Raw genomic sequence first — 18,022 nt, forward strand, 5'->3', positions numbered from 1 at the left:
TGAATTTAATATACATGAATACGATTTTAATAACTTAATATACTTAGATTTTAATTTTATAAACCGTTATTATTATCTAATAATGTTTCTTCTAGATTATCATTTTCTAATAAAAGTGTAATTAGTCACCCTTTAATAAGAGATACAAATTCTAATAGATTCTCTGACATAATTAAAGCAAAAGAAGATACTATAAAAATTACAAAATACAAGGAGAATACTTTAATGGAAATAAATATTCTCATGTAAATATTTTAATAGATACAGGTGCAAATGGAAACTATATAAATTTCAAACTTTGTAAGAATTTACAAAAATATCCATTAGACGAACCTCACAAGTATACTAATTTTAATGGTGAACTACATGAGATTAATGAAGCTGTGGAAACTATGATAAAATTTGGAGATGAAAAAATTCCATTAAGATTACTAATAAGTAATGAGGATGAAAACGACACATTAGAAATTATGTTAGGATTGACATTTTTAGAAAATGTTAAACCATATCAGATAACCTCCTACGGGTTAAAAATAACACGATATGATAAACTAATATATATACCAAAATGACAAGCCCTAAAAGTATTTATATTCCAATAGGAATCACTTATAAAGATTATAAAGCCGAGTATTTTGCAGCTTACATAGATAGTGGTTCAGGATTAAGTATTTGTAAACCAGAATGCTTTCCAGAAGAATACCATGAGGATTTAACACCTTGTAATGGTATTAGTTTTTCTAAGAATATAGTCTCTTTAAGAAGAGGAATAAGAAATCCAATAATATTGTTAGGATCATATCTAGTTAAATGTCCTTCATTCTACTTTTATGATTCAGGATCAGACGTATTATTAGGAAGTGATTTTTTAGAAAGATTTAATAAGATAACTTTTGATATAATAGCATATCAAATAATATTAAAAACACCATGCCACCACTTAATAGTTGTTAAAAGAATAAAAAATGCATACGGAAGAAAATTTCCAATTAATTTTACAAAACGCGTCAGCAAGCGTGGTGATATAGGCTACAAACCAAACCCAAAACTTGAAAAAGGAATCCCGATTTTACAATGTTACCCAGAAAAACCATTAGACTATCAAGTAAATCTAAGAAATTTAGATATCCATATTGAAAATATAAAGCATAAGCTTAAACAATGTTATACAGATAATCCATTACAATTTTGGAATAAAAATCATATAACAGCAAAATTAGAAATGAAAGATAAAGATAAAGAAATAAGAATAAAGCCCATGAGATATAATCCAGAAGACCAAAAAGAATTTAGCACCCAATTAAAAGAACTTTTAGATTTGAGATTAATTAGAGCTAGCCACAGCCCACATAGTTCTCCTGCATTCCTGGTAAGAAAACATGCAGAAATAATAAGGGGAAAACCTAGAATGGTAATAAACTATAAAAAATTAAATGATAATACTGTTTTTGATGGATATTTCTTACCTCATAAAGAAAGTTTAATAAACTGGACTAGAAATAAAAAGATATTTTCTAAGTTTGATTGTAAAAGTGGATTTTGGCAAATAAAAATGCATCCTGATAGTATTAGTTATACTGCATTCTCCACCCCTCAAGGTCAGTGTGAATGGCTTGTGATGCCTTTTGGATTAAAAAATTCACCACAGATTTTTCAAAGAAAAATGGATACTATATTCAAAAATTACGATTTTATTTTTGTTTATATTGATGACATTTTAATATTATCTGATAATATCAATAATCATTTAAAACATCTTGATATATTTATAGATTTATGTATAAAACATGGTTTAGCCCTATCTGAACGAAAAACTAGCTTACTAAAAGATAATATTGATTTTTTATGAATGAAAATAGATGGTAAAGGAATAGAACTCCAGAGCCATATTCTTGAAAAAATTATATCCTTTCCTAATAAATTAATAGATAAAAAGCAAGTACAAAGTTTTCTTGGTATATTGAATTATGCTTCAGATTTTATTAAAAATCTCGCAGATATAAGAAAGCCTTTTCAAAACATATTAAAGAAAGATAAGATATTTAGTTTTGATAAAAGCTTAGAAGACCAAGTGAAAAATATAAAAGAATATTGTAGGAACTTACCAAAATTACAATTACCTAAAGAAAACGATGATTTGATATTAGAAACAGATGCTTCAGAATATTATTGGAGTGGGATACTTAAAAAAATAGACTATGACTCCGAAAATAAAAAAAGTTGGTGAAAGCATTTGTAGATACTGTTCAGGCACTTTTAGTGACACTGAAACAAGATATCATATTAACGAAAAAGAGTTTTTAGCAGTTGTAAAAAGTTGTCAAAAGCTTTATTATTTTCTATTACCAGTTAGATTTTTACTAAGAACTGATAATACACAAGTAAAAGCTTTTATAAAAAACAATTTGCCCTCTAAACCTGAGTATAAAAGGTTAATTAGATGGCAAACTTTACTATCCGAATATAATTTTGATATAGAAATAATTAAATCTGATAAAAATGTATTAGCAGATTTTTTAACCAGAGATGGAAGATCATGAGATAGCCCAAAAAATGGATAAGCATATTGAAGACATGGATAGGCAGGTGGTGTCTATAAAAGAAATAATGAAAGATATGAAAGAGATGCTAAGTTATTTTAGCACTCTCCCTGAACAGGTCTCAGACCTAAAAGATTTGATCACAAGAAATTGTCTTCTTATAGACTTAAAAATAGTCTTTTATGAATATGATAGCATGATATTGAAATCTTTGGTAAAGCACCAAATAAAAGAAAGAGTGGATTTATCTCCTATATATAAGGAGGTGAAAATAGAAAAAAGAGATATCCCGTCATCTTCAAAGGGAGTTCAAACAATAGATCTTACTTCTGATCAAGATGAACCTAAAGAAAAACATTTTAATTTTAAACCACATTCTGGGCAGACTTCAAATTTTGATAATACTTTCCAAAGGATACCAACTCAACAAGATCTTGTTGAGCAACAGTGGTTTAAAATGAGAGATTTATATAACATTAAAAATACAGATATAAGATATGTTGATTGTACTGGGGTTTACCCCAGAATTAATTACTTACAAGGTAATTCCCCTGAAGAAATAAGATACTGGTATGATTTTGGATCAATAAATTCAATATATCTTACATCACCAAATTTCCCAGAAATTTCCTTTTTACCAAAATGGGTTAGGGACGGAGTAAGGGACAGTTATCTATATAACTCTAATATTACTCCAAGTGATGTTATGGTGTTAAAACTATTTTCTGCAGGGCCTGTTTTTTATAAAAACAATAATTACCCTGCATATCATCTGATTATAATAGAAAAGGTTCATGCATCTCTTTCTTACAATATAGAGACAGAAAGATTAAAAACTTTTCAAAGTTTTAATGAAAATGATATTCATAACAGAAGAGCACTTGGTATGAAGATAGTTCTTTGTACTTTAGAAAATATTTTTAAAAGAGAATTTAGAACTTATGGAGGAAGTAAGATGCATTCCTCTGTTATGATAGCTCCAGCAAGGAGAACTCCTCCAGCAGCTAAAAAATATATAGAGGATAAAATCAGATTTTTGGATACTGGTGTTATAGCATCAAGTCCTCAAGCTCAATTTTAAACTGTGCTTAACCAGAAAACATCAACACAATGTTTGTCCAGCTTGTTCTAAGAAAAAGGACAATATGATTATTGATTCTCCTAAAGAGAGTCAAACATCATCTGAAGATTAAGATTTTAATTAATCTTATAAAATAAGATTTCATAAATTAATGATTTAATAAATAATGGATAAACTCTCATGAGATACATACAAAAGTTGGAATGCATGGATCATATAAATCCAAATGTTAGAGTTCCCATAGGGAACATGTATGTAAGAGAAAAGAAAAGCCAAAGTTCAAGTTTCCATGAGGAATCTCAACACCAAATTCAATGATTTGACAATGGAGAATTTCAAGAAAAAGAATATCGCATGGAAACAAGATATAGATGACAAAGTGGTGAAGTCTATCTAAAGGGATAAGGGGCCTATATAAGAAGAAAAAGAAGGAAGAAGAAGATCATCGGGCCTGGAACAAAATTTCAAAAAAGAGTGTTTAAGCTTTCATGTATTAAAAATAAGAGTGTTTGTATTTACTTATGTACTTTCTTTCACATCTTCATTGTAAAATACCCATCATGAAATAAAAACTTTCACTTTCCTTATAATACCTTTGAGTGTTCTTCCTATTTAGAAGTATTTCTCTTTTAAAAAGGGGAAATCTCCAACTACGAACTGTTCCTTTTTACCATACACTGGAAGTAGGAAACGAAACCTGGTTGAGCTGAATATTGCTGAAGGAGCCAGAGAGGAGTTACCTAAGGCTACTTAGGTTTGGTCTGGAATAACCTAGTAAAAAGACTCCTGGTGTAACCCGGCGATATCTTGGTCAAAACGGGAAAAAGGTACGGAAGCATGTTGGACCATTGTTCTTTTTAATTTTAAAATACTTTTAAATATTTGAATCTCTAGGGTCTTATAAGGAAATTCTCATAATTAATTTGAAACAGAGATATAAATACTTGCCTTAATAATTTTAAATTACACTTAAAAATAATCCCTATGTGTTTAAATTTTGCATACTTATTAAATATTTGTTATAATATGTGGTTTATAAAATTCATAAGTTTCTTAAACTTAGATATAATCTTAAATTTCATGGATAATAACTCACTTGAACTAATAATCATATACATATATACATATAAATATATAATTAACTTAAAATTTAATATTTTGATGTATATAAAAATCAAGTAAACTATATATAAATATGTTTATGAAACTAAAAATAATATTTTCCAATATATGATTTATTAATTTAACTAGTTATTTTATATAATAAATCTTTATGTATAATAGTATATTATTAATGGTTATCGAGTTGTTATAATCGATCTTATACTTTACTTAGCGTATCTATATTTCTCTTTTCCTTATTAGGATTTACCGTCAACGTGTGATTTCCGCATATCATCATTCTTAATATTCTTATTCACTTTGTTCGTCTATCGAGGTGAGTACCACTATCCCCTATTTTATTTGTTTTTCACGTTTTGGGGACATATGCGTAAATATATTTCTCATTATATACTTATACTTAAAACTGCAACTTTGTCCTATGTGTTAACAACTTATACCTTACTTGTTTACGTGCTTATTTGCTTTGTATGCTTTCGCATTCGGAGAGGTCCATGGCGTGAGGTCGAAGACTCACTCAAAAATAAACCGAATACAACTAGTTAGATAGCGGTAAGCGGGTATCGAACACAGGGAGTTTGTGGATAATATTTTACTAAGTAGCTTTGTAATTAATCTATATTAAACTAAATGCAGAAAATAAACTCAAGTATTTTGGTTGTTAGGTTTTGATTAACAAAATGAACTAAAGCAATAAACGAGTTTTAAACGATATAAGAAAGAATGCTCTCTCCCGATTTCAGGTTTTCAATATTGATACAGTTAACGTTTACTTGAGGGATGAACTACATAAACATAGTTCGTGAAAATGCGTTTGACAGTGATAAAAGAGGACTAAGTACTTGAATTATGAAAACGCAAGGTTGTCACTCGATAATCAGTTTTATATAGTTAACCCTAATTCTTTTATACTAAATCCCGATTGCCTATGGCACCGAGAACGGATAATCAAGAACACGGATTTACACTATATTAACAATTACTAATCAAAATCATAATCACCATAGTAATTTAATCATAGAATCAAAACACTATCCCACAAATAACATAAACGAATAACAAGTAATCAATTGAAACCCTTACAATTCGGGAGAGAACATAAAGAGTACTAGCCACACATTGTTTGATTAATCATCACCTCAATTAAGATAATCGAACGAATCATAAACCCAAACAAATGATTAGAATCACCAAAGTCTTGTTCTCAATCTCCAAAATTAGTCTCTAGCTTGTTTGGAATAAAAAAGATGATGAAAAGACTCCAAAAAACGAGTAATAAAACAAAATAAATCGGCAGTTACAACATGAACCGTGGCCCACGGTTCACACCGTGGGTCACGGTAATTCCTGAAAATCTTGGACCGTGGGCCACGGTGAGCTCCACGGCGACCGTACCAGCGACGGTACGGTGGCTTCTGTTTGAATCACCATTTTGGACCGTGGCTCACGGTCTGGACCGTGGGCCACGGTGGACTTCAGCCATACATAATTGTTTTTCACATTTTTGACTTCTTTCGCGTCTCCGGTTCCTTAGGTTTCTTTGTTATACACCATAATAGCTCCGGAACCTCCTTTGTATCTACAAATTGCCGAACACACCGTAGTCATCTAATTCCACCAAATAAACCAATTCAAAACATGATTATTACGGCTTTAAATCAATTAAGGGTTGTCCCATGGACCACCCGTCACATTCCCACACTTAATCGTTGCTTGCCCCTAAGCAACATCTCAAACAAAAAACTTTCTATTCCATTCAACTTGTATCCACCAATCTTACCACAAAACCGGTTCAGTTAAGGTCCCAAGTCATACCCTATTCCCTTATTTTTATTGGGTGCACTAGTTCACTTGATATTCCATTTAAACCGAAGATTTCTAACCAAACCTAACATGATTTCGGTTTTTACCTATACATAACACATTTACACATTAACCTTTTTATTGGTGATCATCCATAAATTTCATATTTCATCAATTCTCCTCACATACGCTTGTACAATCATCAAATCTCCACCTATGTAAATGCTTATTGACATGAATACAAATCAAGAGGTCTTTAAACGGGTTATAATGGGGCCAAGTGTAAGGGTATGGAAGGGAATATTGAAAGTAGCTCAAGCGATCCGATCCGACTTATTACAAACAATCTAAGAAAAATAACAATAAAATAAACAACTATAAACATCACGAACTTTTTCTTTTTCTTTTCTTTTTTTTTTCACTCAATATATAATACTTTGAACATTGCATACATAAACATTGCAATTCTAATACAAACTTTTTTTTGAACTAATATAATACTTGAACATTACATACTAGCATGATAAACATAATGCTTCCCATTTCTAACTGATGAATACTAAAACAATTACATAGAAACCTATTAAGTCGGATCGTTTCGCAAAATAACACCGGGGTTGATTAAATGAAAGAATAGGCCCAATAAAGTTTTCTAAAGGAACCTAACCCCCCGCCCCTCACATGACCATCCTCATATGTATAATGTATGAGGCCCCAACCCCCAAAACCCACACTCTCGCTCATCCAGACGAGGCTTAACCTAAATGCCTCTATCACTTTTGCACTCATGCCAAGCTAAGATCTCGAAATGTACTAATTGTACAAGTTCTATCGAAGAATATCAACCATCTCACCAAACAATACTTTCTCAATTCTCAAGTGTAAATGAACGTGTTATGCAAGTTATTACATCGAAAACATGCTAACCTTGCTTAGAAAACTACATAATCTCCTTTTTTAAAAACAACTAGGCACATGTTATTTAGGGAATTTTGACCATGAAAAGGGCCCAAAACTTTACCCCGCCATCTTACCACTTTCCGATTCTTTTAAACACATTTTTTTTTAAATTTTTCTGTTTTTCTGATTTTTAATTTTTTCTGATTTTTTAATTTTTTCGAATTTTTTTAAATTTTCCAAAACAAATAAAAACAAACGAAAATTTTCCTCATCCCCACACTTGGGATACATTGTCCCCAATGTACGGTTTTAAGAAAAATAAAATAAACCACTCGTTGAAAACCACCTTCATTCCAACACATTCCCATAATACTTAATCATAAGTATTCCATCCTACACCCATCCACCCAAAAATAACTGAAAACAAAGATAAAAACAATTATACAGAATATACAAAACGGGTTCACCTGGCATCACGCGACTCGATCAGTTGTACGGTGGGTGGGCCGGCCCAAAGATAGATGTCATGAAATCTGAAAATTGGCCGAAATTAAACGCCCCATCGCCGTTGCTGCTTCCTTCTCCTTGTGGTGGTGGAGGTGCTATTGATTGCATTGGGCTGACCCACATTGAATGATGAAGTGGTGGTTCGGGATATCGTACCGAACCGTCAAACGGAGAAAGAGTTGTGTATCCACTATTTGCGGATCTACTACAACCGATTCACCTGCATGCCATTGCTCATGCATCCTCCGATTACGATCATCCAAATACCTCATGTTCATCTTATGTTCGCGCCCATACGCATTGGCACGGTTCCACATCTCCAACCGGTCGTGCCTCTCTTTTGCGGCTCGTTCAGCATATGCCCCCATAAACGTCTGATGATTGAATAGTGAACGCGACTCATCTGACCAATTTTCATACGTGGAGGGCCTATGCCTCTCCACCACCTCATTCATCGACCCCACATGGGCCCAATTATTCCCGTAAGAGTTATAACCATCCGAATAGTCCCAACCCCCGTGTTGGGAACTGCTGCCACCACCAACGTCCATATAATCAGGTTCACCGACCTCTTCCACTTGTTCAACCTCATCATCTTCCTCTTTATCATCCACTTCAACATCCTCTCTTGCTACTCTCCATCTCACCTTATCACACACAAGAACATGGTGCCTATCAGTTTGTGTGTACTCACAACCCGGCAAATCTGACAACTTAAACTCCTTAAATACTTTGGTCATTCCAACCGACTCGTCAGTTAACACGCCATGATTCTATAACATTGCTGTGATCAGTCGAAAATGCGGAATTAACTTCCGCTTATTGCTTTCTCGGCTGATCCAAATATTTTGTATGACAAGATATCGGTAAGAAATAAGGGGCTTTCCACACATCACCGCATACAAAACAGGAACATCACTGTTCCTTACTACCGAAATGTCCCCCTGACGAGGCATCATGTTGTGGAAGCAAATAGACATCAATAACTTTGCCTCGATCTTCAAATCTTTTCTCAAAATCTGATCACTAAAACCTTCTCTTGCGTTAATCACCTTTGCTAACATGTCGTACCATTGAGGGTGTTTGTCAGGGCAATCAAATAAGTCTTTGGCAGAGGGGTATATGTATGAGTTGCTTGGCTTGGTGTCGAAAAGCGAGATCTGATTAAATGAATCAAATGACATCACCACTTCTTGACCTCCTACCGTCCCAATCAATTTCATGTCATTACCTTTTTTGTAAGCGGGACATCTTAATGTGGACATCCATTCTTCAATCTCTCAGTCGTACAAAGTGTTAGTTTCGTTATCATAACACTTTAACGCCGCTTCCCAACCCAAAGCTTCAAACTTGTCAACTATCCCAAAAACCTCAAAACCAGGATCGGTGACCTCCTTCTCACACATGTATCCATCAAGTCGTTTATTCAACGTAGCCATTTTATTAACAAACAGCTTCGCTTGCCATTCCGATGGGTACTTTGACAATCCCCCACCTTTCCAAGTGGGTTTTACCGATTGTACTTGCACATATGCTTGCTCTTCCTGCATCCTTTGTCTCTTTAATTGGGCTGCTAGCCCACTTGAAGATGATGCCTTTCCTTTTCCTTTATCTAATGTTCTTCCCATCTACACACAACAAACAACCCAAGTTTAGTCAACATACACTTCCCCACACTTGCTTGTTACTATGGTTGTGGATAATCACTTGTTAATCAATTGACCAAAATTTTCAACATTTGCTTCAACATATAATTTCCAATTAATCAATATAACAAACATATGTTTGTTACAATTATCTACTATCCACAACCATACCATATAATCATACTCATTACTCAAACAAGCAAGTGGGTACATAGAACCAATCATAACAAACTTACAACTTCAATACAATGTACCATCAATAATGAAAAGAGATTCCATACCTTTGTGTTGTTGAATATGTAGATGAAGAAAGCTTCAAACTAAACCAAAAACCCCAAAAATTTTCGGAAATTTCGGACTCTATATGTCCAAAATCGACCAACAAAACAAAGCATTCTTTCAATTTCAATGGTATAATAGAAATCTTTGTGAAATTTTAGTCAAAATAGACTAAAAAATCGGTTGATTTGGTGAATTTATAAAGCAGTTATGGATCTTTGAAGATGGAGGTTAGGGTTTCTGAAGAAAGGTTTTGGGAAGAAGAAGATGAGAGTTAAAGTAATAATAGTGTTAGGTGATTTGTGTGGTTTAGAATTGGTGAAAATTTGATTTTTATTGTTTATTAAACACCAAACCCGGTTCCCCCTTTGGTCTCGTCGCCGGACCGTGGCCCACGGTCTCAACTGTGGGTCACGGTTAAGTTAATGTTAACTTCTGGTTCAAGTGGACCGTGGCCCACGGTTTGGACTGTGGGTCACGGTTGAGTTATATCAAAAACGAGCATACCGCACCGTACCGTGTCCCGGGCTACCACCGTGTCTCACGTTTCCCACCGTGGGCCACGGTTCCAACCGTGGTCCACGGTTCACTGTTTAATTTTTTTAACAATAAGGAACCAAGAAAAAATAACAAAATAATTAAAACTTAATAAAAACCAAAATAATTAAAACTTATTTACCGTTATAATAAAAATAAAAATTACCATACCCCCCATGAAAAACCCGAGTTGTCCCCAACACGGTAAAGAAAAACATAAGGTCTTCCCCACACTTGATTTGGACAAACTCCAAAATGAGGAAGGTAATTTTTAAAACCAATTTTAAATAAAAACTAAAATATACAACATACCTTGGCCTATTTAATTCGTTTCCTCATCCGGTGAGCGTAACAAATAACTCACCCGGTCCACCTCGAGCATATTGATGTCCTTTCCTTCCAAGTAAGGTTTAAGTCTTTGACTGTTCACCACTTGTTTCGTTTGTTCTTGGACATCTTCTATCTCCACATCACCAAATTGACCCACTTTTGTGATGACATACGGGCCCATCCACTTGCTCTTTAACTTACCCGGAAACAACTTCAACCATGAGTTGTACAACCACACCTTTTGACCCACTTCAAAAGTCCGTTTTCTCAACTTTGCATCATGGACCTTTTTTAGTTTGTCTTCGTATGCGGAAGCACATTCATACGCTTCATCTCAGATTTCCTCGATCTCATTCAACTTCAACTTTCTCAATTCACCCGCTTCCTTATAATCCGCGTTGACATTCTTGATCGCCCAAAACGCCTTATGTGCCAACTCCATTGGTAAATGACACCCTTTCCCATAAACTAACCGATAAGGAGTTGTGCCAATAGGAGTTTTGTAGGCGGTCCGATACGCCCATAATGCATCATTTAACTTGGAAGACCAATCCTTCCTATCAACCCGCACCGTCTTCATCAAGATTTCTTTGATTTGGCGATTGGACACTTAAACTTGTCCACTTGTTTGTGGATGATAAGGAGTAGCAATTCGGTGATTCACATTGTATCTTTTTAGAAGTTTCCCTAAGTTGAAATTCTTGAAATGTGACCCACCATCACTAATAATGACCCACGAGATACCAAACCGAGCAAAGATGTTTGATTGGACAAATTTGCAAACTACCGAATGATCATTAGTTCTTGTTGCTACCGCTTCTACCCACTTGGACACATAATCAACCGCAACCTAGATATATAAAAATCCATTCGAGTTTGGAAACGGGCCCATAAAGTCAATTCCCCATACATCAAAAATCTCTAACACCAAAATCGGTTGCAATGGCATTTCATCCCGTTTCGAGATACTACCCAACTTTTGGCAATTCAAACAATGTCGGGAATATTCACTTGCATCTTTAAAAAGGGTGGGCCAATAAAACCCACATTGGAGCACCCGGTAACCCGTCTTTTGACCGCTAAAATGACCTCCACACGCTAATGCATGCGCATGAGTCAAAACTTCCCACACCTCGGAATCGGGAATACACCTCCTTATCATTTGATCCGAACCAATCTTAAACAAGTCCGGTTCATCCCAAATATACTGTTTCACTTGGGCCATGAACCGTTGCCTTCTTTTCTTCACCCAATGACTTTGAATAGACCCCATTGCTAAATAATTCACAAAATGGGCATACCATGGTGTAGTCGACACGGCTAACAGTTGTTCATCGGGAAACCGTTCGTTTATCTCCATCGGGTCATCAACACCCTCTAACGGAATTCGGGATAGGTGATCCGCCATGACATTTTTACACCCCTTTTTATCCCGAACCTCTAAATCAAACTCTTGCAAAAGCAACACCCATCTAATTAACCGTGCTTTTGCATCCTTCTTTCCATCAAATATCAAACCGCACTATGGTCCGAATAAACGATCACCTTACTCCCCCAAATATACGAGCGAAACTTATCCAAAGCATACACCACCGCAAGAAATTATTTTTCGATAGTTGTATAATTAAGTTGCGCTTCGGATAAAGTTTTACTCGCATAATTAATTACCACCGGCTTTTTATCAACTCGTTGACCCAATACTGCTCCAATAGTAGTATCACTAGCAACACACATGATCTCAAACGACTTTGACCAATCCGGTGGTTGTAGAATGGGAGCATTTACCAACTGTTCCTTCAAAACATCAAATGCTTGCACACACTCATTAGTAAAATCAAAAGGAGCATCTTTTAATAATAAATTACATAAAGGTTTTGTGATAACACTAAAGCCTTTAATAAATCTCCTATAAAAACCCGCATGCCCCAAAAATGACCTTACCCCTTTAATGTTTTTAGGTGGAGGTAAATATGATATTACCCGAACCTTTGCCTTATCCACTTCCATTCCCCTTTCCGAAATCACATGACCCAACACGATACCCTCTTGAACCATGAAGTGACTTTTCTCCCAACATAAAACTAAATTTGTGTCAACATACCTTTTTAAAACTTTTTCTAATTCATTGAGACAATTTTCATAAGTTGGGCCCAAAAATGGAAAAGTCATCCATAAATACCTCGAGTGACTCCCCGACCATATCCGAAAAAAATACTCATCATACAACGTTGGAATGTGGCCGGGGCATTACACAAACCGAATGGCATTCACCGAAAAGCAAAAGTGCCATACGGACAGGTGAAAGTGGTCTTGTGTTGGTCATCCGGGTGAATGGCAATTTGGTTATAACCCGAGTACCCATCTAAAAAAAAGTAATACTTTTGACCCGATAATTTTTCAATAATTTGGTCAATAAAAGGTAATGGAAAATGATCTTTAGATGTAGCGGCATTTAATTTACGATAATCAATGCAAACTCGCTACCCGGTGACCGGTCGGGTGGCGATTTGTTCACCGCTTTCATCTTTAATTACCTCTATACCTGCTTTTTTCGGTACCACCTGTGTAGGACTTACCCGTGTGCTATCTGAGATAGGATAGATGATTCCCGCATCCAACCACTTGATTACCTCTTTCTTCACAACTTCTCTCAAATTGGGATTCAACTTTCTTTGAGTCTCTCGGGTTGGTTTTGTCTCCTCATTGGTGATGATTTTGTGCATAACTATAGATGGACTAATGACTTTTAAATCGGCAATTGTCCAACCTATGGCAGCCTTGTTCGTCTTCAACACCTTCAACAATTGTTGTTCTTGGGCCTCTTCCAAATTGGATGCAATAATGACCGGTAATGTGTCATTATCCCCCCAAAACACATACTTCAAGTGGCTTGGCAAATCCTTCAATTCCAACTTTGGTGGACTTTCCAATGACGGTTTAGTACCCGAATCTATCACAGCCGGTAGACTTTCAATTTGATGAGTCCATGGTGGTCGTCCTTCTTTAACCGCCAACACGTCTTGATTTTTCTCTTCCATCCTCAATGCACAAAGATGTACCTGTTCAGAAAAATCACAAACACATGCTTCTAAAGCATCGCCCTCATAATTGTGCGGTTCACACGTGTCAACAATATCTGCCATGAAACACTCATCACCACATAAAGCATTAGATCCGTTAGTGAACACATTTAATCTCATTTTTCTATTTCCAAAAGCCATATCAACTGTGCCCGATCGACAGTCAATAATAGCATGAGCGGTGTTTAAAAACGGTCGACCCAATATAACATTTTGTTGTTGGGTCGAATCAACCGATGAGTAGTCTAAGACCAAAAAGTCAACCGGATAGTAAAATTCTTCAACTTTTACTATCACATCCCGTACAATTCCTCGGGGGAGTTTATGAGACAAATCCGCTAACACAACCGTTGTATCAACTCGTTTTAAAGGACCAAAATCATATTGGTCGTATAAACCCCTCGGAAGAATACTTACTCTGGCGCCAAGATCTAGTAATGCCTTAGACATTTGAAAACCACCTACTTGAATGTTAATTAAAGGCGTTCCTGGATCTTGAAGCTTAGGAGGAAGGTCTCATTTTAAAACAGCACTCACCCGCTCAGTTAAATCCACTTGTAGAGGCACTTTTTGTTGCCTCTTTTGAGTACACAATTCTTTCAAAAACTTAGCATATGCGGGTACTTGCTTAATTGCCTCAAGTAGAGGTAAATTTACCTTTACTTGCTTAAAAACTTCTCACATCTCTTTTTTTTGAGGACCCCTTCTAGAAATGATATTTTTCTTACCCGGGTCGAGTAAAGCCGAAGGAAATGGAACCACTTTTGGTTCTACTTCCTTATTTTCATCGTTTAAATTTGAAGTTTGACCCGGATTTTTTAACGGTTTTTCAAAAGTGACATGTTTAGTGGGTTTATTAATTTCAATTTCATCATCACTTTCATTACCCGTAATATCCTCAAATTCCCCATCAACCACTTCCGGTGATAAATATTTTTTATATTCTTTACCACTTCTTAAAACACTAACGTGATTATTAGGAACATTACAAGAAGAGTTATGAGAAGGATTTACCTTTGTGTCGCTTGGCAATTGACCTTTATTCTTCTTCAACTCGGACACTTCAGTTGCAAGTTGACCCATTTGTGTAGTCAAAGATTGGATGGCCTTACTCTTACTTCATCCTTTTGCATTCGCGCCTCATCAAGTTGATTTCTTCGTTGCATGTCTTGTTGCATCAACTTCAACATGTCCATAATCTCATTGCCACTCGATGAACTTTGACCCGTTGACCCACCTTGACCGCCACCCCCTTGACCTTGAAATCCTTGATTATTCCCACCATGATAATTACCTTGGTTATAATATTGTTGGCAAGGGACATAATTGCTTTGATTTCCTTGAAAATTCGGGTTAGATTGAGTGCCCGGATTTCCATAACGAAAATTCGGGTAATTTCTTAACCCAGGGTGGTAGGTGTTGGAATTCATGTTGTAATTCCTACCACCTCCCCCTTGAAGTGCATTTACTTCTTCCACCGGTGCTTGACCTACCGTACATACCTCCATTGCATGACCCAACTCGTTGCAATTTGTACAAACATTGATGACTTGATTAGTGGTTTGTACATTTCCTTCTTCCACGGCTTGCACTTGAGTTCTACCAATCGCCGGTCTTGCTCTTCTACCGGTTTGAGCCTTTCTCTTTGAAGTAACCGCCATTTGTTCCAAATACGCCCAATCGTCTTGTTCGTAATTGGTACCAAATGTACCATTAGTGATCGACCTCAAATCTCGTTCATCCTCCATACTCAAACCTTCATGAAATGCATTCAACAACTCCCATAAAGCAATACCGTGATGAGGACAATTCTTGATCATCATGTTAAATCTCTCAAATGCTTCATGAAACATTTCCCCTGATTGTTGTTGGAAGGTTCTCAAACTTCTTCTCGTATCATTGGTCTTTTGGGCCATGTAAAATTCTTCTAAAAATCTTTGTTGCATTTCGGCCCAAGTATAAACAAACGCGGAAGGCAAAGTGTAAAACCATCTCTTTGCCTTGTCTTCCAATGAGAACTGAAATAAAACCAACTTCACATCATCCGATGTAAAACCTTGACCCCCAATTGTGTTGCAAATGGAGTCATATGCCTCCAAGTGAAAGTAAGGTTCCTCCTTTGCTAGACCTTTATACTTCAGAAGACTTTGAAGGGAATTGGTTCTTATTTCAAATGTCCTCCCTTGGTTATTGAGAGGGATAACCACAGGAGACAGATTACTAGTAATTATGGGTCGGAAATGGGCTTCAATCCCCCTAACCATCTCTCTTGCGTGCCTTCTTGGTACCCCCATTGGTACTCGTGGTTGACCTATTTGCCTATAAACAAGCCTTGGCTGCGCGAATTGTTGTTGAAATTGTGGTTGGGGCATTTGCGGTTGGAATTGTTGATCTTGAGGTTGCCCTTGCGGTTGTTGAACAATCGGTGGTTGTTGAACTTGATTAACAACAACCGGTGGTTGTTGTTGAGCTTGTTGAACTGGTGGTGAGCTTGTTGTATAACTGGCGGTTGTTGAATGGGTTGTTGGACAACAACCGGCGGTGGTTGTTGTCGATTAAGCTCTTGCACTTATTGTGGTTGTTGCCATTGACCATAACCAAACGTTCCCGGATTTACCATTTTTCCTCCATCACCTCCCATGTAGTAACCTTCTACTTCATACCCTTCAAATTCATTGTCAAACCCATATCCGTATCCGTCACCTTGTGATCTTGAATGTTGCATAAACGGTTGAGGTTGATATTGGTAACTTGATTGTGATGGTTGAAAGGTTGGTGGCTGATGTTGTTGCGATGAAGATGCACCAAATGTAGGAAAAAGGTTGGTAATATGTGGCAATGTGGATGATGTTGCATAGGTGAATTGGGCATTTATGGGTTTGGTTATGGGTTGTGGTTGGAGTTCACTTGATGTTGTAGATACATTAGTAGTGATTGGTGGAGTTGGTGGATTTGGTGGAGGTGTAGTCGGGATTGTTTGACCCGAAGTGGGAAGTGGTGAATCTATGTTGTTTGATGCGGTTGGAGAACCAAGAAGCTTATTCTCCCTAAGTAAAAATCGGTTTCTTCGAAGTGTTCTGTCAATCTCGGGATCGATTACTAGCGGTGATGACCTGTTAGAACCTCTAGTATGCATACACCTGTAGGTACCTGCACACTAACACAACCAGCGTACACCCGAAAATAACACAAAAACTACTAAAGCTAACATACGTTGCGCACTACTCCCCGATAACGGCACTAAAATTTGACGTGAGGTCGAAGACTCACTCAAAAATAAACCGAATACAACTAGTTAGATAGCGGTAAGTGGGTATCGAACACAGGGAGTTTGTGGATAATATTTTACTAAGTAGCTTTGTAATTAATCTATATTAAACTAAATGCAGAAAATAAACTCAAGTATTTTGGTTGTTAGGTTTTGATTAACAAAATGAACTAAAGCAATAAACGAGTTTTAAACGATATAAGAAAGAATGCTCTCTCCCGATTTCAGGTTTTCAATATTGATACAGTTAGCGTTTACTTGAGGGATGAACTACATAAACATAGTTCGTGAAAATGCGTTTGACAGTGATAAAAGAGGACTAAGTACTTGAATTATGAAAACGCAAGGTTGTCACTCGATAATCAGTTTTATATAGTTAACCCTAATTCTTTTATACTAAATCCCGATTGCCTATGGCACCGAGAACGGATAATCAAGAACACGGATTTACACTATATTAACAATTACTAATCAAAATCATAATCACCATAGTAATTTAATCATAGAATCAAAACACTATCCCACAAATAACATAAACGAATAACAAGTAATCAATTGAAACCCTTACAATTCGGGAGAGAACATAAAGAGTACTAGCCACACATTGTTTGATTAATCATCACCTCAATTAAGATAATCGAACGAATCATAAACCCAAACAAATGATTAGAATCACCAAAGTCTTGTTCTCAATCTCCAAAATTAGTCTCTAGCTTGTTTGGAATGAAAAAGATGATGAAAATACTCCAAAAAACGAGTAATAAAACAAAATAAATCGGCAGTTACAACATGAACCGTGGCCCACGGTTCACACTGTGGGTCACGGTAATTCCTGAAAATCCTGGACCGTGGCCCACGGTGTGAACCGTGGGCCACTGTGAGCTCCACGGCCACCGTACCAGCCACGGTACTGTGGCTTCTGTTTGAAT

Source organism: Bidens hawaiensis, unplaced genomic scaffold (genome assembly GCF_021521415.1).
Source record: "Bidens hawaiensis isolate Kalapana, Puna unplaced genomic scaffold, B.hawaiensis_p1.1 tig00029913_1, whole genome shotgun sequence".
NCBI classification, from domain to species: domain Eukaryota; kingdom Viridiplantae; phylum Streptophyta; class Magnoliopsida; order Asterales; family Asteraceae; genus Bidens; species Bidens hawaiensis.